Source organism: Meriones unguiculatus, chromosome 10, assembly GCF_030254825.1.
Source record: "Meriones unguiculatus strain TT.TT164.6M chromosome 10, Bangor_MerUng_6.1, whole genome shotgun sequence".
NCBI classification, from domain to species: domain Eukaryota; kingdom Metazoa; phylum Chordata; class Mammalia; order Rodentia; family Muridae; genus Meriones; species Meriones unguiculatus.
In genome coordinates this window covers 110,412,282-110,432,719 of record NC_083358.1, presented here as the reverse complement: position 1 = coordinate 110,432,719, position 20,438 = coordinate 110,412,282, and the positions used below count along the sequence as shown (strand labels likewise).

General features: G+C 43.9%; 2 protein-coding genes and 2 pseudogenes across 2 annotated transcripts in view; 1 reads left to right on the top strand and 3 right to left on the bottom strand.

The window, feature by feature from the left end:
* Window positions 1–20,438, bottom strand: part of LOC110543651 (small proline-rich protein 2D-like) — a 169,324-nt gene that overhangs the window by 101,301 nt on the left and 47,585 nt on the right. The window lies entirely within an intron of this gene.
* The window catches only part of LOC110543077 (small proline-rich protein 2D), a 144,618-nt gene that overhangs the window by 76,601 nt on the left and 47,579 nt on the right, over window positions 1–20,438 (bottom strand). The gene's annotated exons all lie outside the window — the stretch shown is intronic.
* LOC110566726 (small proline-rich protein 2F-like) overlaps window positions 1–20,438 on the bottom strand; it is a 207,167-nt pseudogene that overhangs the window by 139,177 nt on the left and 47,552 nt on the right.
* LOC110563293 (glyceraldehyde-3-phosphate dehydrogenase-like) lies at window positions 872–1,854 on the top strand (annotated as a pseudogene).

Sequence of the window (20,438 nt, the reverse complement as noted above, 5' to 3'; positions counted from 1 at the left end):
ATTTTTTGATTGTCATGTTTCTAAAATACTTTAATATTTTTGTGATATGTCCTGGGGACTAGGGAAATGGACATACACTAAAAGTTCCAAATAAGTTAAAACAAGACAAAACTAATGGGTAATGAATGGACTTCTGAAGAACCTAATAAGGATGATACAGATTTTAATAATGGAGAGTACCTACTTATTAATGCAATTTGAATCAGAAGGACATAAGTCATGAAAGCACCACATTTGGGTGTCAATCCCTGATGACACGATGGTTACCCAGGGGTCAGCCATTGAAAATATTAATTCTGAATGTTAGATCATCAAAGAAACTAAAACCTAAGGTTTATATTATACTGTGAAAATGACTAATTTATCTACACTTGTGATTTTAAGTTACAATGCAAATGAGTTTGGCTTGGTTTCTGAATAACATTAAAGTACTTCAGAAACGGCTCTCTGCTCCTCCCTGTTCCTGATAGAGCTGCATCTCTTCGTGCAGTGCCAGCCTCGTCACGATGTGCCAGCCTTAGACACGATGTGCCAGCCTCGTCACGATGTGCCAGCCTTAGACACGATGTGCCAGCCTCGTCACGATGTGCCAGCCTTAGACACGATGTGCCAGCCTCGTCACGATGTGCCAGCCTTAGACACGATGTGCCAGCCTCGTCACGATGTGCCAGCCTTAGACACGATGTGCCAGCCTCGTCACGATGTGCCAGCCTTAGACACGATGTGCCAGCCTCGTCACGATGTGCCAGCCTCGTCACGATGTGCCAGCCTTAGACACGATGTGCCAGCCTCGTCACGATGTGCCAGCCTCGTCCCTTAGACACGATGTGCCAGCCTCGTCACGATGTGCCAGCCTCGTCCCTTAGACACGATGGCAAAGGTCAGAGTGAACGGATTTGGCCGTACTGGGCCCCTGGTTTGCCTTCAACACTGGCAGAGTGGAGATTGTTGCCATCAGTGGCCCCTGCATCAACCTCAACTACATGGTCTACATGTTCCATTAGGACTCCACCATGGCAAGATCAATGGCACAGTCAAGGCTGAGGATAGGAAGCCTGTCATCAACACAAGCCCATCACCATCTTCCAGGAGAGAGATCCCGCTAACATCAAATGGGGCGATCTACTGCCAAGCATGTTGTGGAGTCTACTGGTGTCTTTACCACCATAGAGAAGGCTGGGGCCCACTTGCAGGGTGGGGCCAAAAGGATATCATCTCTGTCCCTTCAGCCAATGCCCCCATGTTTGTGATGGGTGTGAACTGTGAGAAGTATGACAACTGACTCAAGACTGTCAGCAATGCTTCCTGCACTGCTTAGCCCCCCTGGCCAAGGTCATTCATGACAACTCTGGCATCATGGAAGGACTCATGACCATAGTCCATGCCATCACAGCTACCCAGAAGACTGTGAATGGTCCCTCTGGAAAGCTGTGGCATGATGGCCGTGGGGCTGCCCAGAACACCATCCCTGCATCCACTGGTGCTGCCAAGGCTGTGGGCAAGGTCATCCCAGAGCTGAATGGGAAGCTCACTGGCATGGCCTTCTGTTTTCCTACCCCCAATGTGTCTGTCATGGATCTGACATGCTGACTGCAGAAACCTGCCAAGTATGATGACATCAAGAAGATGCTGAAGTAGGCATCCAAGGGCCCACTAAAGGGCATCCTGGGCTACACCGAGGACTACGTTCTCTCCTGTGACTTCAACAGTGCCTCCCACTCTTCCACCATTAATGCTGGGGCTGGCATTGCCCTCAATGACAACTTGGTAAAGCGCATTTCCTGGCATGACAATCAATTCGGCTACAGCAACAGGGTGGTGGACCTCATGGCCTACGTGGTCTCCAAGGAGTAAGAAGCCCTGGGTCACCCACCCCAGCAAGGAGACAAGAGCAAGAGAGAGGCCCTCAGGCCCTACTGAGGAGTCCCTGTCCCAACTCAGTCCCAGACACTGAGCATCTCCTTCACAGTCTCTATCCCAATCCCCAGAATAGTGGGAGGGGCCAGGGAGCCCTATTCTTGAATCCATCAATAAAGCTCACTGCATCCAAAAGAAAAAAAAAGTACTTGAGAAATATAACAGTCAAAAAAATAGACTTTCTTCAATGTGTTTGAAATTGTATTTGTCAGAGGGCCAAAGTACTTGACAACTGTATCAACTTTTAATTTCAGTTTAAGTAAGTGAACAGAATTCAATTAATTTGAGACACCAATCATTCCTACAAAAATTCTTAGAGGAAAAAGTTTAAGTTTCTAAAATTTTACTTAAATTAATAATATTAGTTGCATGAAATTATAGTTCACAAAGCAGTGCACCTAATTCCAGTCTGCTTCAAGGGTTGAAACTATCTTGTCTACATTTTTACTTAAGTTTCTACTGGTAATAACTTTCCCAGAATATTAGCAGGCAAAAGGCATCCTTCCCTGATCCTTTTCTGGATAGCCCAGGAGCTACCTGAAATACAGTGTGTCTGACTATGCACAAGTACTGGAAAGCAAAAATGGAGTCAGTATCTGGTATGGCAATATATAAATTGATAAATTATATGTAAACACTGAGGATTTCTGGGTTACAGGAGCCTTAGAACCACTTATCAACACATGAAGTAACTAACAGACAGCCACTGCTCTGTGAACTAAGACAGAGTCTGAATTTATCTTTCATCTGCTACTAAGAATCTCTGTTAAAACTGTGCTGAAGTCATAGCTCTCATGTTCAGACATCCCGGTCTACTTCTCAGCCTGTCTCACTAAGCTTTCTTTAATGACCATTTGTATTCAAGTCTGAAGGCTCCTCTGGTGGTGGAGCTGCACTATCTGATTACAATATAAGATGTCTCCCACCACGAGTCTACCACTTACTATTTCATATATGTGTACTCACAGTCCCTAGCTCTTCTGGCACCATCATGCCTCTTGGCTGATAACTCTAGAGGCAAGGTAGAAATGGGCTCTGTGCCCCATTCCTCCCGGGATGACCTTCCTAAGACAGAAACCTTGCTAATCTCAAAGTATCTGTCACACTAGAGTCTTCTACACATGGAGAGTTTAACAAGCCATTTCAAAACATTGAGAGAAGAAGGAACCCCCTGAGCTTTTGGCAGGCTTTGATTTGACTACACTTAGAATCATCAAAATACAAGATCAAGGCCCTCATTTAGTCCTCTGAACAGGAAGCAGAAGAAAAGCAGAAGACAGTGATGGTGGTATTTTTACCAGCTAGGAAGAGTTTCTCTTTTTGCTCTGAGACTAGCTCCCATCCTGTCAGAAGATGGTAGGTAGTTGGATCAAGAATGTGTTTTCAAGATACAGAGATGTTTCAGTGGGTAAAAGCACTTGCTGCCAAATCTGATGACCTGAGTTCAATTCCCGATACCTTCATGGTGAAAGGAAAAAATGGACTATCCAAAAACTTCTTTCTCCCTTCCCCCTCTCTCTTTCTGTCCCTCCCCTCCATCTATTTTCTTCTCTCTCTCTCTCTCTCTCTCTCTCTGTGTGTGTGTGTGTGTGTGTGTGTGTGTATGTCTTTCTGTCTCTTTCACACACACAGTCTCACACACACACACAAACTAACTAGCTCTAGCAAACTATCTTGTTCTTCGAGAATTTTGTACAATGTATTTTGACTATAATCACTCCTCTCCCCTAACTCCTTCCAGATTCACCTCAAATTCCTACCTACTCAACTTTGTGTCCAATTTTTTAAACACGAGTCTAATTTATGTTGTCCATGTATGCCTTAGCTGCAGTCTCCCTGGAGCGTGATCTACCTGCTAAAAGCCACAGTCTTAGAGAAAAACGACTCTCCCTCTCGCATCAACTCACAATTGCCAAAAGCTCCTAGGCTAGAGATGGGAGTTCATGCCCTTCCCCCTCAGCATGCTTGGATTTGGTCTAGCTTGAACTTGCACAGGTCTTGTGCATGCTGTCAAACACAGGTGGAAGTTTTAAGGCTTCTGTATATGTGTGCCTGTTGGAGTATATGAAAAATTTATCTGCACATGTGCCTGTGTGCATTATGGCCACAGAGGTCAGAATAGGACATCAGATCTTCTGGAAATGGAGTCACAGGTGTCTATGGATTGCTCATTGTGGATGCTGGAAACTGAACCCAGATCTTCTATAAGAGCAGTAAGCACTTTTAACCTCTAAACTGCCTCACCAGCCTCCAAAGTAAGGTTTTAGAGAATTAGATTACTTACATATGCAAAAAGCAAGGGCATTAAGACAACCAACAGCACAATTATATTAGCTTTGGAAACCTCTGGTCTTTAGTATTAAAAGATAGAGATGCTATGCGGGTGGATTGATATCCAGATCACCACGTTTCCAACTTATGCTCTCTCTGTACCAGAAGGTTATATTTCACCTGAACCAGAGTTGAAATGCCAGATTTCAAAGACCACACCTTCAAAAGATGACCCTGACTCAGGAGTTTGAGTGAAGACTTGAGACCCACTATGAAAAGCACTCTGGGATGTCCTAGTTTATTGTGTTCTCTTCTGCCTAGGTCCTCTATCAGAGCCTACACTTTGGATAATGAGGTGGCAGAGGGAATTTGTGTATTACTAATTAGAAAGAGTAAGTATTCAGAAGCTGGCTTCCAGAGAGAGAAAAACACGAGAAAAATAGCAAGACCCTAACAGGAAATCTGAAACAGAGAGGAAAAATCAATAGGAATAGTCACAGAATCAGGAGCAATTTTTCTCACTAATTTATTTATTTAATCACTTTATAGCCTGATTGAAGCCGCCTCCCCCCCCCTCCTCCCAGTCACACCCTCACATCTTCTCCCCCATCTGCCTTCCCCTTCTCAGAGAAGGGAAGCCCCCCCATGGGTACCAACCCACCCTGGCACATCAAGGTGCATCAGGACTAAGCACATCCTCTCCCACGGAGGCCAGTCAAGGCAGCCCAGATAGGGGAAAGAAATCAAAAGGCAGGCAACAGAGTCAAGGAGGGGAGGAAGGGTGGAGCTTAGATGCAGGCAAAGAGGGCTGGGAGAGAGACTGGAAATCAGTGTGGGGGGCGTATCTCTGCAATGGGGTAGACTACTGGGACTCATGGGGGTGATCCTAGCAGATGCACTTTTTAACCAGATGTCTGCTCTAAAATGCCTTCTGAGAGGTAATCTTTCAGCCTCTCCTTGATAGCTGCCAGCAATGCAAAGCTTCCAGCATACATGATAAGCAAGCATCGGTGTCACTGACAAAATTTTGTAGAATTCTCTTTTATACATTTGAATGAATCTCACCATTCAGAGGCTTCTGTTATAAAACTCTGCTCTGAAATGCAAGTAGGTATACTTTTCCTTACTGTTATTTACATGTAGCTCTCATATATGCTAAAAGTTTCTACCCCCCCACCAAGTTAGGCATCCATATTTGGCCCTCTTGGTTATTCCAAGAGTACAGAGCAGAAAACTCTCAGCCCACATTAGTTGAACAAATGGCACCATTTCTATCGAACTTGCCCAGCTGCAAGGACTATTTTTGACCCAAAATCACTGCTCCTTTGAGGGTTCTTGAACACCAGAACTGAAAATGGTCCAGACACCGTCAAGCAAAGGTACCCCTTGCAACTGATCAGCCAAAGAAGTGCTCTTTCCTTATAGCTTCCCAGGTCGTTCTCGCAGGGCTAAGAATTGACACTCAGTAGAGAAGCCTGGGCAGTTGCAATAATCAAGAGCCCTGGCTTCAGGGTCAGGAAATTCCATCTCGGTTCTGACCGTCACCAGTGATTACACCTAAAATGTCAAATGTCTTATTACCTACCAAATGGAGGCAAGAGTTGTTCTCATCTCACAGCAGGTCTAGATAGGCCTTACCATTGTACCCGTCTCCTGAGCAGCCACTGGATATGCTACATCCCACTAAACAAGCTGTGGATCAAGGCAGCTTTTTGCAACAGTAGCAAACCACTAAGGAGCTGGCAGAAAAAAATAATAATAATTTACTCAAGGGAAATCTGAGGATAGCTTTATTTTAATATTTATCTCTGTAGGTAAATAAATATGACTTTATCTCCAATTTTTATGGGCCAAGTTTTCAGACGAATATTGACTGAGCAATTCTGCTACAGATAATATGAACCATTCCATGTTTATTCGCCTGGCTGCTGTCAGACCTGAAAGGTTCAAGATGGATTCATTCATGTGCCTGAGACACTGAACCCAGCCAAACTTCTCCCCTTCTCCAGGAAGTAAGGAGCTCTCTAGCACAGTGGCCACTTGTCTTACAGAGCAGCCTGAGATGGCAATAGAAAGGAAGAACCAGCCTTATATCATACGCCATACGATGATGGTCCAGGGAATTCCTCAGCTTAAGGAGTACAGGACATAGACCCCTGATGTGGTTAATTTAAAGGTATGGGTCATAATGTTTATTATTAGCCTATAATTATTACAGTGGTATTATCTAACCTGCTATTATAATCAATAAAGGACACAGGCACCTGATGGGTATTAGAACAGGCTATCTCACCTGGGACTGGGCAGATACTAACCCTCTAACTTACCTTTACCTCCCAGCCCCATCCCAGGTTATCTCCCATCCATAATTCCATAAATACTTGCTTATTCTTCATTTGGGCCAATTCTGCCATCCATGCCAGCCATGTGCTTCTCCCATGGTAACTCATGGATGTGTGCTTCTTCCTTCTTTCTCTTCCTGTGCTGTCTCCTCCCCACCATCCTCTCCTGTCCCCCAAAGCCCTTGAACCTTACCCACACCTACCCCATTTGCCCTGCCCAGGTGTGTCGGCTTTTTATTGGTCAAACAGGAATAAGTCTTCAGACAACATCACAAAATTATTTTGGGGTGTGTGAGTGTCTGCCCATAAAAGACAGCAAGCAGCCCTTGGGGAGCAAATTAATTAACAGGTAAACACAAGGCACAGGACCATGCTGTTACAGACCCCACCTCTCAGTGAATAATTTTCAAATAAAGATTACTGTCACAAACTCCCACTGCATAATGACAAACCAAGCCTTTGGTAGTCTTTACACTGTTGTGATCTCTCTCCCCACATATTTACTTCCTCAAACACTTAGCCCTAGCTCTACAAAACCTAAAACAGAACTCTGCCGTCCATACATTCCCAACTTATCCACCCCACGCCTCAGAATTCTGCTCCCAACATAATCTGCTCCTAACATTGCTAGTTATTTTTATGAAGCTGTTTTTTGGGGGTTTTGTGGGGGGGGGTTGTTTTTTTGTTTTGTTTTGTTTTGTTTTGTTTTTGCTCTCTCTCTCTCTTAACCCAGTTATCCATAAATAATTGAGACTCTTTAATATTTCTTTAATATTAAGCTTCACAACACAATTACTGAACAGTAATTCTTAACCCTCTAAGCTAATTTGATTTCCTCCCATCTTACATCTCAGCAATACTTGCACTTTGTAGCTTTCTTGCTCCAGCCCTGCTCCTGATCTTTCCTGGACCTCTCCCATAGCTGAATCCCCTGGCTGAATCCTTGGACTCCTCCTCCCTTGGCTGGCAGGATGTCAAGCTCTATTTTCTCACCTGCTCATAAATTACTGTTAGCTGCTTTATTGACATAGCAGGGGACCACTGGGGATCCGAGTTTATACAACATTAAGACAGGAGACTCTCTCAAGACTTGTAACCAGACAAAGGAGACACAGAAATCAGCATTTTATTTACACAATAACGTTATGCCTACACAACCTAATGAAAATATGAACTAAGTCAGTCTGGCTGGGAGCACAGTACCTTTCTAATCACTGCAATTCTTTCGGTGGTTGCATTTGTCTGAGAGTATACATGCTGTAAATAATATAGTCTACCTGACCCCAACCCTGTCAATACTATCTCCATAGAAGAGATCTGTGTAGGAACTCAGAGGACACATAGTTGCTTATGCTAGAGAAGAGACAATTTTGAGGAGAAAGTAATGCCTAAACACCTTTAAAGAGGATTCACAGATCTTTATAAAGAGGTAATATTGAATTAGGGAGATTGTGCAGAAGTTAAAGGAGGCAGATTTTATATTGATAAAAGACAGAAATTCTTACCAAACAGATATTTTTGGGGGTGATACTCTGAAGACAGCATTATAGCCAAGATTGAAATCGCATAGTCAGAAATGTTCCAGAGGTTTCCAGTTTGGGGATAGCTAGACTGAAACATCTCTTTATCTTTGGGAATCATTTTTCCTTGATTCTTCCCCCAGCAGCCAGCCACTCATAAATACCTCAAGAGATTTAAGATGGTTTGTTCCCCATACTGAAGGATGGTCCAGGAAAGATGTACTCAGTAGGCCAAAGGAAGAATTTCCTTTTAACTGTCAAATTTAAATTTTTATAGATGAACTCAGAATCAACCTGTGGGAAGCCCCAGGGAAACAGATTCTTTAGAACAGTAAAAGGTTGTTCATGCCTTCTATTTGATGTTGAATGTTTGATGTACCCCATATAAAAAAGCCAAAGAGAATGAAGAGTTTAATCAGATCTCACTGTCCTCTTCACTCTTCAAAGACCCCAGGATCAGTGAGTTACAACCTTGAACTATTCCATAACAGCTAATGCCATGGAATAACACTTGGAAGTTCACTCTGGTTAAGAAATGGGCTTATCAAAGGCTTTGGGACAAAGCCTAAAGGACAAAGCTTGAGGCTAAGTATCAGGGAATAATATCCATGACCACACCACAGAATTGGCTCAGTAGTGAAGCTGCTGCCAGCATCCTTGCTCCATCACTTTGGTATATTTGTCCAGAGTACACCTTTTCATCCCAGCCCGGAGGAAAAGGGAGCCACCACCTTGACAAGAATACACACCTTCAGGAAGACTCCCGCACTGTTCCCTTCTCAGAGACCTGAATCAAGTGGCTTTGTCCTGGTACTGTGGGGCTTGTTTTCTGGGTTCTGCAATGGGATACAGAAATCTCTAAGATAGTCTGTATGTGGTGAAATGTCCAAAGGACAATGGAAATAAAGGAGAAAAAAAATATCCCCACAAGCACACTTTATCACTGATTTTAAAGCTAAGTAATTTGAAGCAAACTCTATTAGTAGAAGTAGGAGGAGAGGAGGGAGATGTGAAAAAAAAAAAGAGGGAGAGAGAGAGGAAGAGGAGGAAAAGAGATGACCATCTCTAGGCAGCACACTAGAGCCTGGAAGTTCTAAGTCCACTTACTAAGTGTGCTATGTTTTGATTGCTGTGTTAGACTCAGGGAATTATTAGAATGACCAGAACTAACAACATGAAATAAACAATTCTAATATGTTTCTCTCTTCTCTGTCTTCCACAAACTGTTTTCAGTTTCACACACCCTCATCCAGGTGCCACCATTTCTTATCTGTACTGCATTCTAAAGGGCTGGGTTTGGTAGCACACTGGCTTTAATCTCAACACTCAGGAGGCAGAGATGGACAGATCTATGTGAGCTCCAGGTCCATGTGCTCTACGTAGCAAGTTCCAAGCCAGCCAGAGCTGCAGAGTGAGACCCTGTCTCAAATAAAGAAAGCCTCTTAGTTTTTTTTATTTCTTTACATGTATTTTGTTTTATTTTTGAGAATTTTATACATGAATACCATACTCATATCATACCATACTCACACCCTTTCCCCCGTCAACCCTTCCCAGGTCCGCCTACTTCCACTGCAATTAATGGTCTCTTCTTTAATTAGTTAAAATGTCTGTGCACACAAGTGTGTGTGTGCACATGCATGTGTGAGTATGTGAATGTGTGTGCATGTGTGTGCTTTCGTCCATGCATGCTTGCACGTGTGTGTGCATGTGTGCCTGCGCGTGCATGAGTACATGTATGCACACGTGAGTGACTATGTGCATGTGTGTGTATACGTGTGTGGGGGTGTGTGTGGAAGCACAGCCTGTTGAGTCCACTTGGTGTCGTATATGCATTTGAGGCTGACTCCTTGGGACTGGATAAGCTATGGTGGGGAAGCAGCCCTTGTCCCTGGAGAAGACTGGTACTCGATGCCCTGTATGTCACTCACAGCTCCCAGAACGATCTTCGCAGACGCCGCTGTATTATCCTACCCGATTTCCTTGAGTGGCTCTTTCATTACCAAGCGTGTTGGCCTGTGCCTGTAATTCTGCCTCTCAAGAACTGAGGCAGAAGGATTGCAATTTTGTAGTAAAAAACACTACATATGGTGCCTTTTGATTTTTTTCCAGAACAAGCCAGTTTCTAAGATTTCATGCACTTCTAGTAACACGGCCTCTTCATGACACACGCTTTTTAAGTATTCCAAATAAATAAATAAATAAATAAATAAATAAATAAATGGGTTTTTTTTTTTTTTTTCAGGAAAAAAAAAATCCCATTATGCTTAGAGAATGGTAGCTGGTGCTTGTGATTCTCACATGCCCGGCCCATGCGGCACCTTTTCTGCAGGCTCTGCCCAGTGAACTCTGCATCCTGCACTCTGAGCACCCAGCTCCTCCTCTGCCCCACGCTCAGCCCTCCATCCTAGTGTTCACTCAGTCAGAAATTCTCACAGATCTAATTCCATGCACTATGCATGGTGACTTTTTTTTCCAGAATAAGCCAGTTTTAAATATTTTATGCACTCTGGGAACACACGCTCTTTATGACACCCATAATCAGATAGTGATGAAGAGAGTTGGGGAGATGGCTGAGTCAATAAAGTGCTTGCAGAGGAAGCTTGAGGACATGAGCAGTAGCTCCAGCATCCACCAATAAAGCTGGCTGTGGTGACACAGGCTTATAAGCCCAGTGCCGGGGGAGTAAATAAGGTAGAATTGCCGGGGTTCATTAGTTTGCCAGCCCAGTCCGTTGAGTTCCAAGTCCTCGTGAGAGATCCCATCTCAAAATTAACGGAGATGGTTCCTGAAAACCAACACCTTAGAGTGATCACATGCATGCATGCGTGCACATGCTCGCACACACATACACACTTAAACCTACACACTCATACTCACACAATTCTCTCACACACACACACCACATTTTTTCCGTTTTATTTTTTTAATATTAGTTACAGTTTATTAACTTTGTAGCACTGCTGTATACCCCTCCCTCATTCCCTCCCAATCCCACCCTCCCCCCCTCACCTCCTCCCTGCCCCTTTCCAAATCCACTGATAGGGGAGGACCTCCTCCTCTTCCATCTGACCCTGGTTTATCAGATATCTTCAGGGCTGGCTGCAAAGTCCTCCTCTGTGGCCTGGCATGGCTGCTCCTCCCTCAGGAGGGGGGCCATAGGTCAAAGAGCCAGCCATTAAGTTCATGTCAGAAATAGTCCCTGTTCCCCTAATAGGGAACACACTTGGATATTGAGCTGCCATGGGCTACATCCGAGCAGAGGTTCTAGGTTATATCCATACATGGTCCTTGGTTGGAGAAACAGTCTCATAAAAAAAAACCCTGTGCCCTGATATATTTGGTCCTTGTGGAGCTCCTGTCCTCTCCAAATCATATTAACTCCCCCTTTTTTCTTATGATTCCCTGCACTCTGCCGAAGGTTTGGTTATGAGTCTTAGTATCTGCTTTGATACACTGCTAGGTAGAGTCTTTCAGAGGCCCTCTATGGTAGGCTCCTGTCCTGTTACTTGTTTTCTCCTACATCCAATGTCCATCCCATTTGTCTTTCTAAGTGAGAATTGATCCTCTTACCCCGGGTCCTCTTTCTTGTTTATCTTCTTTAGGTGTACAGATTTTAGTATGTTTATCCTATCTTATATGTCTATAAAAGTGAGTATTTACCATGTGTGTCTTTCTGCCTTTGGGATACCTTACTCAGGATGATGGTTTCTAGGTCCCACCATTTGCCTGAAATTTTCATTATTTCCTTGTTTTTAATTGCTGAGTAGTATTCCACTGTGTAAAAGTACCACAATTTCTGTATCCATTCCTCAACTGAGGGACATCTGGGTTGTTTCCAGGTTCTGGCTATTACGAATAAAGCTGCTACAAACATGGTTGAGCAAGCATGCTGCCAGATGATCTCCTGCAGAGGCCTACTAGTATCTGTCACCCAGGCCTGATGAGCCTTTCCCTAACAGAAACTTTTCTAAGTCTTCTGCCTTCTCTTTCCTATTCCTCAAATTTCACAGTACAACATAAATCTTTCCATTCCATTCTCTCATTTTTCCATGAGCACATACTCTAGGAAAGTGAATCCTATCATGTTGGACATAAAAAGACAGGCATGTTCTGTCACTCAGTTCCACAGGCTTCCATGCATTCTAAAGAACACATAATGAGAAGAGAATGGAGCACAGGGAGAATGGACAAGTGATGGGGCCTCTGAATCTGTAGACACTCATCTGAACTGACCTCTCTGGACTATACTTCCCATATGAAGTATCATATGGTGCACACTAATTACAGTAAAATGCAGAGATTTAACTACATAGTTCAATAGCTCTCATCAAAAAGTCATTAAATTTCTAATATTCTTTTAGATGTAGAAATTTTATCATTGCTACCTACCCATCAAGTCAGTCTTTATCATGTCAAACCCTTTGCATCCATCCATAACACAGATCTGGGGCCTAAATATGCAAGATTCTTCAGTCCATCAAGAAATTTGATTAGGAAAGTCAACAGCCCCTTACTTCAGACAAGAGAGGCTTTCTGTACCAGAAAACTGCTCCTTGGATAACTAAAAATTCTAGTGAAGAACCAGCCTGCCATCTCATAGTAAAGACTAGTAAAAACTAGTTGCATGATTAAACCTGTTCCTCAAGGATTGGGCTATGCCCCTCTTGTAACATTAACTACAAATGGTTCTCTACTGCCTGTTCCAGAAATGGCAAGCATGTCTTTATTTCAAAAAGTTCTTTATAACCATCTTGCAACCCTACCTTTGTCTCAAAAAGGTTATGGCTACCTTGTTGTGACTACCTGTTGTTATGCCCACCTTGCAAGCATGTCTTTGCTTCGAGGTCCTTAGGCCTGACTTGTTACACTTATGTTCTCTTCCTATAACCCAGACTATTTTGTGTACCAACTCCCCCATTTGGAACTCCCTTACCCCTAAATTATAAAAGTCTTGTTTTTCTCACATCCAATGCTGAACTCTCAAACCCCACCTTACAGGAAGGCAGCCCATATTTTTAAATTAAAAAATCTTGCTTTAGTTGATTTTGTGATGGTGATTTGGGTCGATGATTTTTCTCCTCCCATCTTTGGGATTAACACTAGCCTGAACCCTTTTGCTCTGGACTCAGACAGACTAGCAAATACTGGACATGACCTGAGCTTTAAACAGTCCAATTCTTCTGAGCACAGATGTCAAGCTTGCTCTTTGTATAGAAAATTCTAGTTTGGTCATTGATGAGGGACTAGTATTTCTCTGGCTTTTTAGTAAAAGAGCAAGGAATATAGAAGCATATCCCATGGCTCTGAAGGGAATCACTGTGCCCGCAAACCACCAGGTGCTACTGAGCATAGGGAAAGCAGTAAATACATGTGTCCCTCACACAGAGGCAGGGCTGGCTACCAGGTGTAGGAGGTTGAAGGTAATAACATTTTCTGGACTTTAAGTCCCTTTTCCCACTTCATCTTGTACATGCCAGCCACCCTATTTCTGTCTCAGAAAGAGTTAGAATCACCTGAAGAAACAATTTTTTTAAATAACAAAAAATAAATAAACTTCAGTACACACTTGGGTAGCAGCAATGAAAGAATGTGTGTCTACAGTTCTTACTTTGGTGAGGTTAGGTTATGTTACATTCTTTCTTAGTTCACACTATCTCCCAGCCCTCTTGGATCCATTCTCAGATTATAAGCCGTTTTCAGGGACATGCACATTGACTGAGGATGCCTGGAGTAATTTCTCTGGGCATTCTAGGCATGTCAGGACACACACAAAGGTGGCACTCCCTTTCTGACACTTTGACTCTCTTCTTTTACCCTTAAGTCTCTATCAAATTTTCCTTGTGTTTAAGATAATAATCTTTATTGCATTTTTGTTGTTGTTAGAAAATTGGTCTTTGTCAAAACTTGAGTTAGATTCCTTGAGGATTTAGGGGCTGTATGATCTGCTCCTTGACCTGCTTACTACAGACTCTCCCAGGAAATTCTACCAGGTAGAAAGAGATGGCTTCCTGGACTCCACAAGCATAGGCTGCATACAGGAAAGGACCCCAAGGATAAAACAGACAAAAAGTCGTGGTAAGGTCTCAGCCATCATTATCCTTCCCCACCCTCAGATCTCAATAGGGGTTCTAGATGCTCTCTGGATAAAAGATCCTTATTTAATTTGACTCCATCCATCAATGTTAAAGACGCTGCATATGGTGGTTGCTTTATGTAAAGTGTGATGGGGCAAACACCTGCTCAGAATAGGGAACAGCCAGATATGCTGTAGAAAAAGTCACAACTCTAGAAATCTAGCCCAGAAACTTCTATCTCTTCAAAGGCACAGAACCCACTGGAATGATCCAAGTACACATGAGGGAAATTCAGTGATTTTAGAACCCTATGCTCTATCCATCATCCATACACACTGAATCATCTCAAGGGAAAAGTAAATCCGCCAAAAACATGTAAATCTGGAGTTTCAGGCAAAGGACGAGTTTGACCAGTATTTTCAAGAACTGGGAAGTCATCGGGAAATGGAGGGGAAACCCCTTTGGCTTCCTGTCCAGGCTAAGCCCTGGACCTATATTGCTTGGTGCTCAGAATAGCCAGTATTTCCAGCTGCTGCTTCCTCGACCATACTGCCTCCCTGTGGTTATTTGAAGTCACTACAAGAACTTGATTTGCTCCCACAGACTTGGACAATTTTGAAGTTTCCAGAAGCTAATAGGAAGGAGAGGAAAGGGGGAGGGAGCACTCAACAACACTTAAGAGGAAATTTTCTCTTTCCAGAGTTCTTTGCACCACAATATCACGTTCTTTGGTGGGGGCAACGAGAACATTTATTTCTCCTTACTCCTTTATACTCTCACAAACTGTAACAAAATGCACCCCTCCTCTAGACCCTAAATTTATTCCAAGATGACGTGTGTTGATCTTCTCTGCGTCTGACAATATATATTTATCCCTGAGTAGTCATGCCTCTGCTCTCTACAGGGAGACAAACGCACCTGAGAGAAGGAAGAGTGTGAGTGGAAAATCCTCCGAATGAGCCTGGAAGATGACAGGAGCCATGTGGGGGTGAGATGACCCTGCTCCAACCACAGAGCCTCCCTCTCCTCTCCAGCCTCTCATCCTCGATGTCTGAGGAGCTGCCTCCCAGCTCTACCTCTTTGACAAGCACCTGAACTTTTCTAACAAGGACTCAACACATAAGGGAGATGGGGAGGCGAGGCTGCAGGCTTGGATGAACATAAAACAGGCCATGCAAGGCCATGCCAGGCCATCTTGAGACCAGAACTGTGGACACGAAGCCTGCTCTTGCAGGAAGGGTGACTATTTTCAAGAGGACTATTTGGTCTATTTGATCGCTGCTAAAATTATTGAGGTTTTCCAGATATTATTCTTCTGGGTTTTATTGATGTTTCTTCCATCAAACTTTCAAACTAGAAAATGTTGATCTCATTAGATACACGCAGACAGTCATGGTTTTACTTCGTACAGCATAAAAAAAAGCTTAAGTGAAGACAAATTGAAGAGCCCCATCTATGTGCTGGTCTGATCGCAGACGTACCTCTATCGCCACCAACTGGCAACCAGTGGAATGGCAAGATCAGCGCTGTCTGAGTTTCCAACAAGAAACAGGGCTAGAGAAAAAAAGTCTGCATGTGGCGCTTTCTCAGACAACTAGGAATAGTGCTTCCTCAAGATCCAGCTATACCACTCCTAGGCATATACCCAAAAGAAGCTCAAGTACACAATAAAGACATTAGCTCAACCATGTTCATAGCAACTTTTTTGTAATAGCCAGAAGCTGGAAACGGCCCAGATGCCCCTCAGTGGAGGAATGGATACAGAAATTGGGGTACATCTACACAATGGAATATTACTCAGCAATAAAAAAAACAAGGAAATCATGAATTTTGCAGGTAAATGGTGGGAATTGGAAAAGAACATCCTGAGTGAGCTATCCCAGAAGCAGAAAGACGCACACGGTATATACTCACTCATAAGTGGATATTAGACATATAATATAGGATAAACATACTAAAATCTGTATACCTAAGGAAACTAAACAAGGAGGACCCTGGGTAAGATGATCAATCCTCATTCAGAAAGGCAAACAGGATGGACATTAGAAGAGGGAGAAAACAGGGAACAGGATAGGAGCCTACCACAGAGGGCCTCTGAAAGGCTCTACCCTGCAAGGTATCAATGTAGATGCTGAGACTTATGGGCAATGTTTGGGCAGAGTGCAGGGAATCTTAGGAAAGAAGTGGGAAATAGTAAGATCTGGAAAGGACAGGGACTCCACAAGGAAAGCAACAGAACCAAAAAATCTGAGCACAGGGGTCTTTCCAACCAAGGACCATTCATGGAGATAACCTAGAACTCCTGTACAGATGTAGCCCATGGCAATTCAGTATCCTGAAGTGGGTTCCATTGTAATGGAACAGGGACTGTCTCTGACATGAACTGATTGGTCTGCTCTTTAATTACCTCTCCCTGAGAGGGAAGCAGCATTACCAGGCCACAGAAGAAGACAATGCAGCCACTCCTGATGAGACCTAATTGACTAGGATCAGAAGGAAGGAAAAGAAGACTTCCCCTATCAACAGACTTGGGGAGGGGCATGCGTGCAGGGGGGGGGGGAGGAAGGGAGGGATTGGGACGGACGGGAGGAAGAGAGGGATTGGGACGGGAGGAGGAAGGGAACCACACGGGGGATACAAAGTGAATAAAGTGTAATTAATAAAAATTTTTTAAAAAGTCTGCATGAACTTACATGGTCTAGATATAGAAGATTCTAAAACAATATGATATTCCCTCTACCACATCTCTGAATATCATGGTTCCTTGGATTTTTTTCTATGACCCATGCATTCCCAGCCATTACCCAAATTGATCAAATGTTATATTTCTCTATGTTTCAATTCTTCCTAAACATCAGTAACCACCTCCAGTCCCACCTACTGTCCTGGGCAGGACATCTAGTTCCTGCTACATGTTCAGTGACTTGAAATGAACTGCACTTGATCCTAAAAGTCAGAGCTGGTGTGCTAACTTTAATAATAATTTCATCATGCATATAAAGTGGATTAAAGCTAAGCACTCAGCATTATAATCCATGGAGACAGTTTATTGATGATGGATGACCATCTCAGCAAGTCCTTTCTTCTTGTGTCCTTTCAAACAGCAGAGCAAGGAGTACCTGCCTCTACCTGCCCTCTCTTCCTCCCCTCCCACTTCTCCAGAGGAAGTGGCCCCAGCCAACTACAAGTTTTAGAATCCTTCCCAGACATGCTGTACCCTTTCTGTGGGTCTGTAAGCACCCGAAGCATACTGGAGCCCCTCTCCCCCTGCCTGGTCACTGTCCTCTGACACACTGGCTAGGTGTTGGAAATAAGGAAACTGAAGGCCTAGGTCACGCATGGCTCCCTCGGGCTTGGACTGGAGCCTTGTTTACCTTCTCTTTCTGCATCACTGAATAGTCCTGACAGCACCAACCTGAACAGCAAAAGCTTGGAGGGCAGGGGTACTAATCTGTAATTTCTGACTCTTCCTCCCTTCACACTTGCATTCCTTAGATGTACAATCACAAGCACTATTTGTTTCTTGGCACTTCCCAAACTTTTCACTTGTTGTCTGACATATTGCCATGTATGCATGATCTTCTTAGGAACAAGAATCCAGAACGAGGTGCAGCTAGCTGTCTGTGGACAGACATGGGCAACCTTGGCACAGACCCAGATGGGCCCAGTGGGTTGAGGCTGAGCTCTGGGGACACTATGGTCACAAAGTCTTGGCAGTCGAGAAAGGTAATGAGAAGGTCTCTTGGCTTACAGGTGAGGAACTGGGTAAGAGGAAAGGGAGGACCCTCTCCATGTGGTACTCAGGACTAAGATCCCCCTCTGTTGCTGCTGTGACACTGTTTAACTCTTGCTTTTTTCGGGTGATCATTAATCATAATTAAGCTCAGAGCTAGCTGCCCAATCCCCTGCAGTCTATTTGCAAACAAGAACTACTACCCAGGCAGAAGTGGTTCTCGTGAAACACTACCCAATGTCTACGTACTGAGTTAACCCTTCCCCATCTCTACCCTCTTTCTTCCAGAACCAACAAAAACAATCACACACACCCAAAATTACTTAATGTCTTCAAAAAGAAACATGTCAGGGCTGGAGAGATGGTTCATCTGTTAAGAGTACCGTCAGCTCCTCCAGAAGATCCAGGTTCAAATCCCAACACCTGCATGTCAGCTCACAACTGTCTGTAACTCCAGATCTAGGGGAATCTGATACCCTCACACAGATTTACATGCAAGCAAAAAAGAAGAAAGAAAGAAAGAAAGAAAGAAAGAAAGAAAGAAAGAAAGAAAGAAAGAAAGAAAGAAAGAAAGAAAGAAAGAAAGAAAGAAAGAAGGGAGGGAGGGAGGGAGGGAGGGAGGGAGGGAGGGAGGGAGGGAGGGAGGGAGGGAGGGAGGGAGGGGAGAAAAAGAGAGAGAAGATGTCTTCACAAATCATTTAGATTGGACAACAATGTATCAACAGTCTCCCCCCAGCTCCACCTTCAACAGGAAGGATTACAAAATGGGCCATGCTTTCTTGGGAACATTAGTTCTCCACTCTCTAATTTTTTCTTCATTTTTATTGAAAATTGTTGTTTTTTAATATAGGATATTCTAATGATTGTTTCCCCTCCAGTTCCTCCCACATCCTTCCCCTCCACACACACCCAAACCCACACCTTTTCTTTCTCTCTCTCTCATTAGAAAACAAAAAGGCAAAAGGAGGGCAAAACAGAAATAAACAAACAAACAAACAAACAATGAGGCAGTCCAAGATGGTGGCGACCAGCACACACAGTATCTAATGGTCAGAGGATCTAAACTCAGAAACTGGTGAGTGGAGGGACAGCTGAAGCCAGAACATCAATATTGAGGCTCCCTGGGCTAGAGGGGACAACCCTTGAGCTGGGACAGTTTGGATCCAGGTCACCCATGGACATTCAGGGTCCAAAAGTGGTGACCATTCAACCCCCTGCACTTTCCCTTGCCCGAAGCATGGGCCTCCCTGCAGAGGCAGCAGTGGTTGCCCCAAGCACAAGCCTCCTTGCCTGGTAACTGAGGCCCCAACTATGGTCCTCCCTGCCCAGCATCCAAACAGCTGACACAGATCCCCCACTGGTGCTGCTGTGACAGTGCTTACAACACTGTAAAACAGATCTCCTACACTTCCATTTGCCCCTGGGGGCCCAAATCTGAGAGTAGAGGAGGTATTTTCCAGATAGGCCTGCTAGCAAGGGAGCACATGCAAAGCCCCAGATCCAGGGTCCCTTTACACTAGCAGCCAGACATTGGATCCCTCCCACCCACACCCCCACTAAAAGCAACACAGGGATCCTTAGAACAGTGTTCTCAACATTGAAGCCCCTGTTCTGTGGGTCTCTCAGTGGAGTCCAGGCAAACAATTCCTGGAGCCAAGGTAGTGCAAGCCAAACCTATCCAAATGCCTGGAGTACAGCAGGGCAGGCCTGTGGGCCACTGAGGCATTCAGGGCACATGCACATGCTAACTGCCTGAGAGCCATGCCAGCACCCCCACCTGAGCTTAAGCTTCACCCTTCCAGTCATCTACATGTTCTAGCACCCGACCCTTTAAGGCACACTTCCATGAACACTCCTGGGCTTGTGCACATGCACCTGCAATCTTCCTCCCTTAGCAACAGCTGAAGCACAAACATCCACTATCAAACTGGTGTGCCTCTCTCATCTTCCTGAAGAATACTCCAGACTACAGCGACAGACAGACCCAGTCTGCAGTACAGGCTCCAGAAATAAACAGCAAAGGTTACCGATAAGCAGATAGCTAGAGGCCAGCATAAGAACACATCCAATAAAAATCAGGATATCATGGCTTCACCAGTACCCTAAAAATCAATGATATTTTAATTCGTCAGAAACACAGGGCAATGATCTCAAATTCATGCTTATCCAGTTTTTAGAGACACATAAAGAAGAAATGAACAAAGCTCTGAAGGAAATACAGGCAAATTCAGCCAAACAAATAGAGGCACATATAGAGGCATATAGAGAAAAAAAAAAAACAAGAAAATAGAGCCCATCATGAACAGACAGGAATCCAAATACAAACAGATGAAGGAAATGGTGCAAGACATGAAAACATAATTAGAAACAACAACAACAACAAAACACAGAGAGAAACTCCAGGAGATGGATAACCTAGTGAAGAGACAAGGAGCCACAAAGATAAGCATCAGCAGCAGAATTCAAGATATAGAGGAGAGAATCTTGGGTGCTGCAGACTGAATTAAAGAAATCAATAATCTCTCCAAAAAAAGACATGAAATCAGAAAAGGTCCTGACACAAGACATCCATGAAATC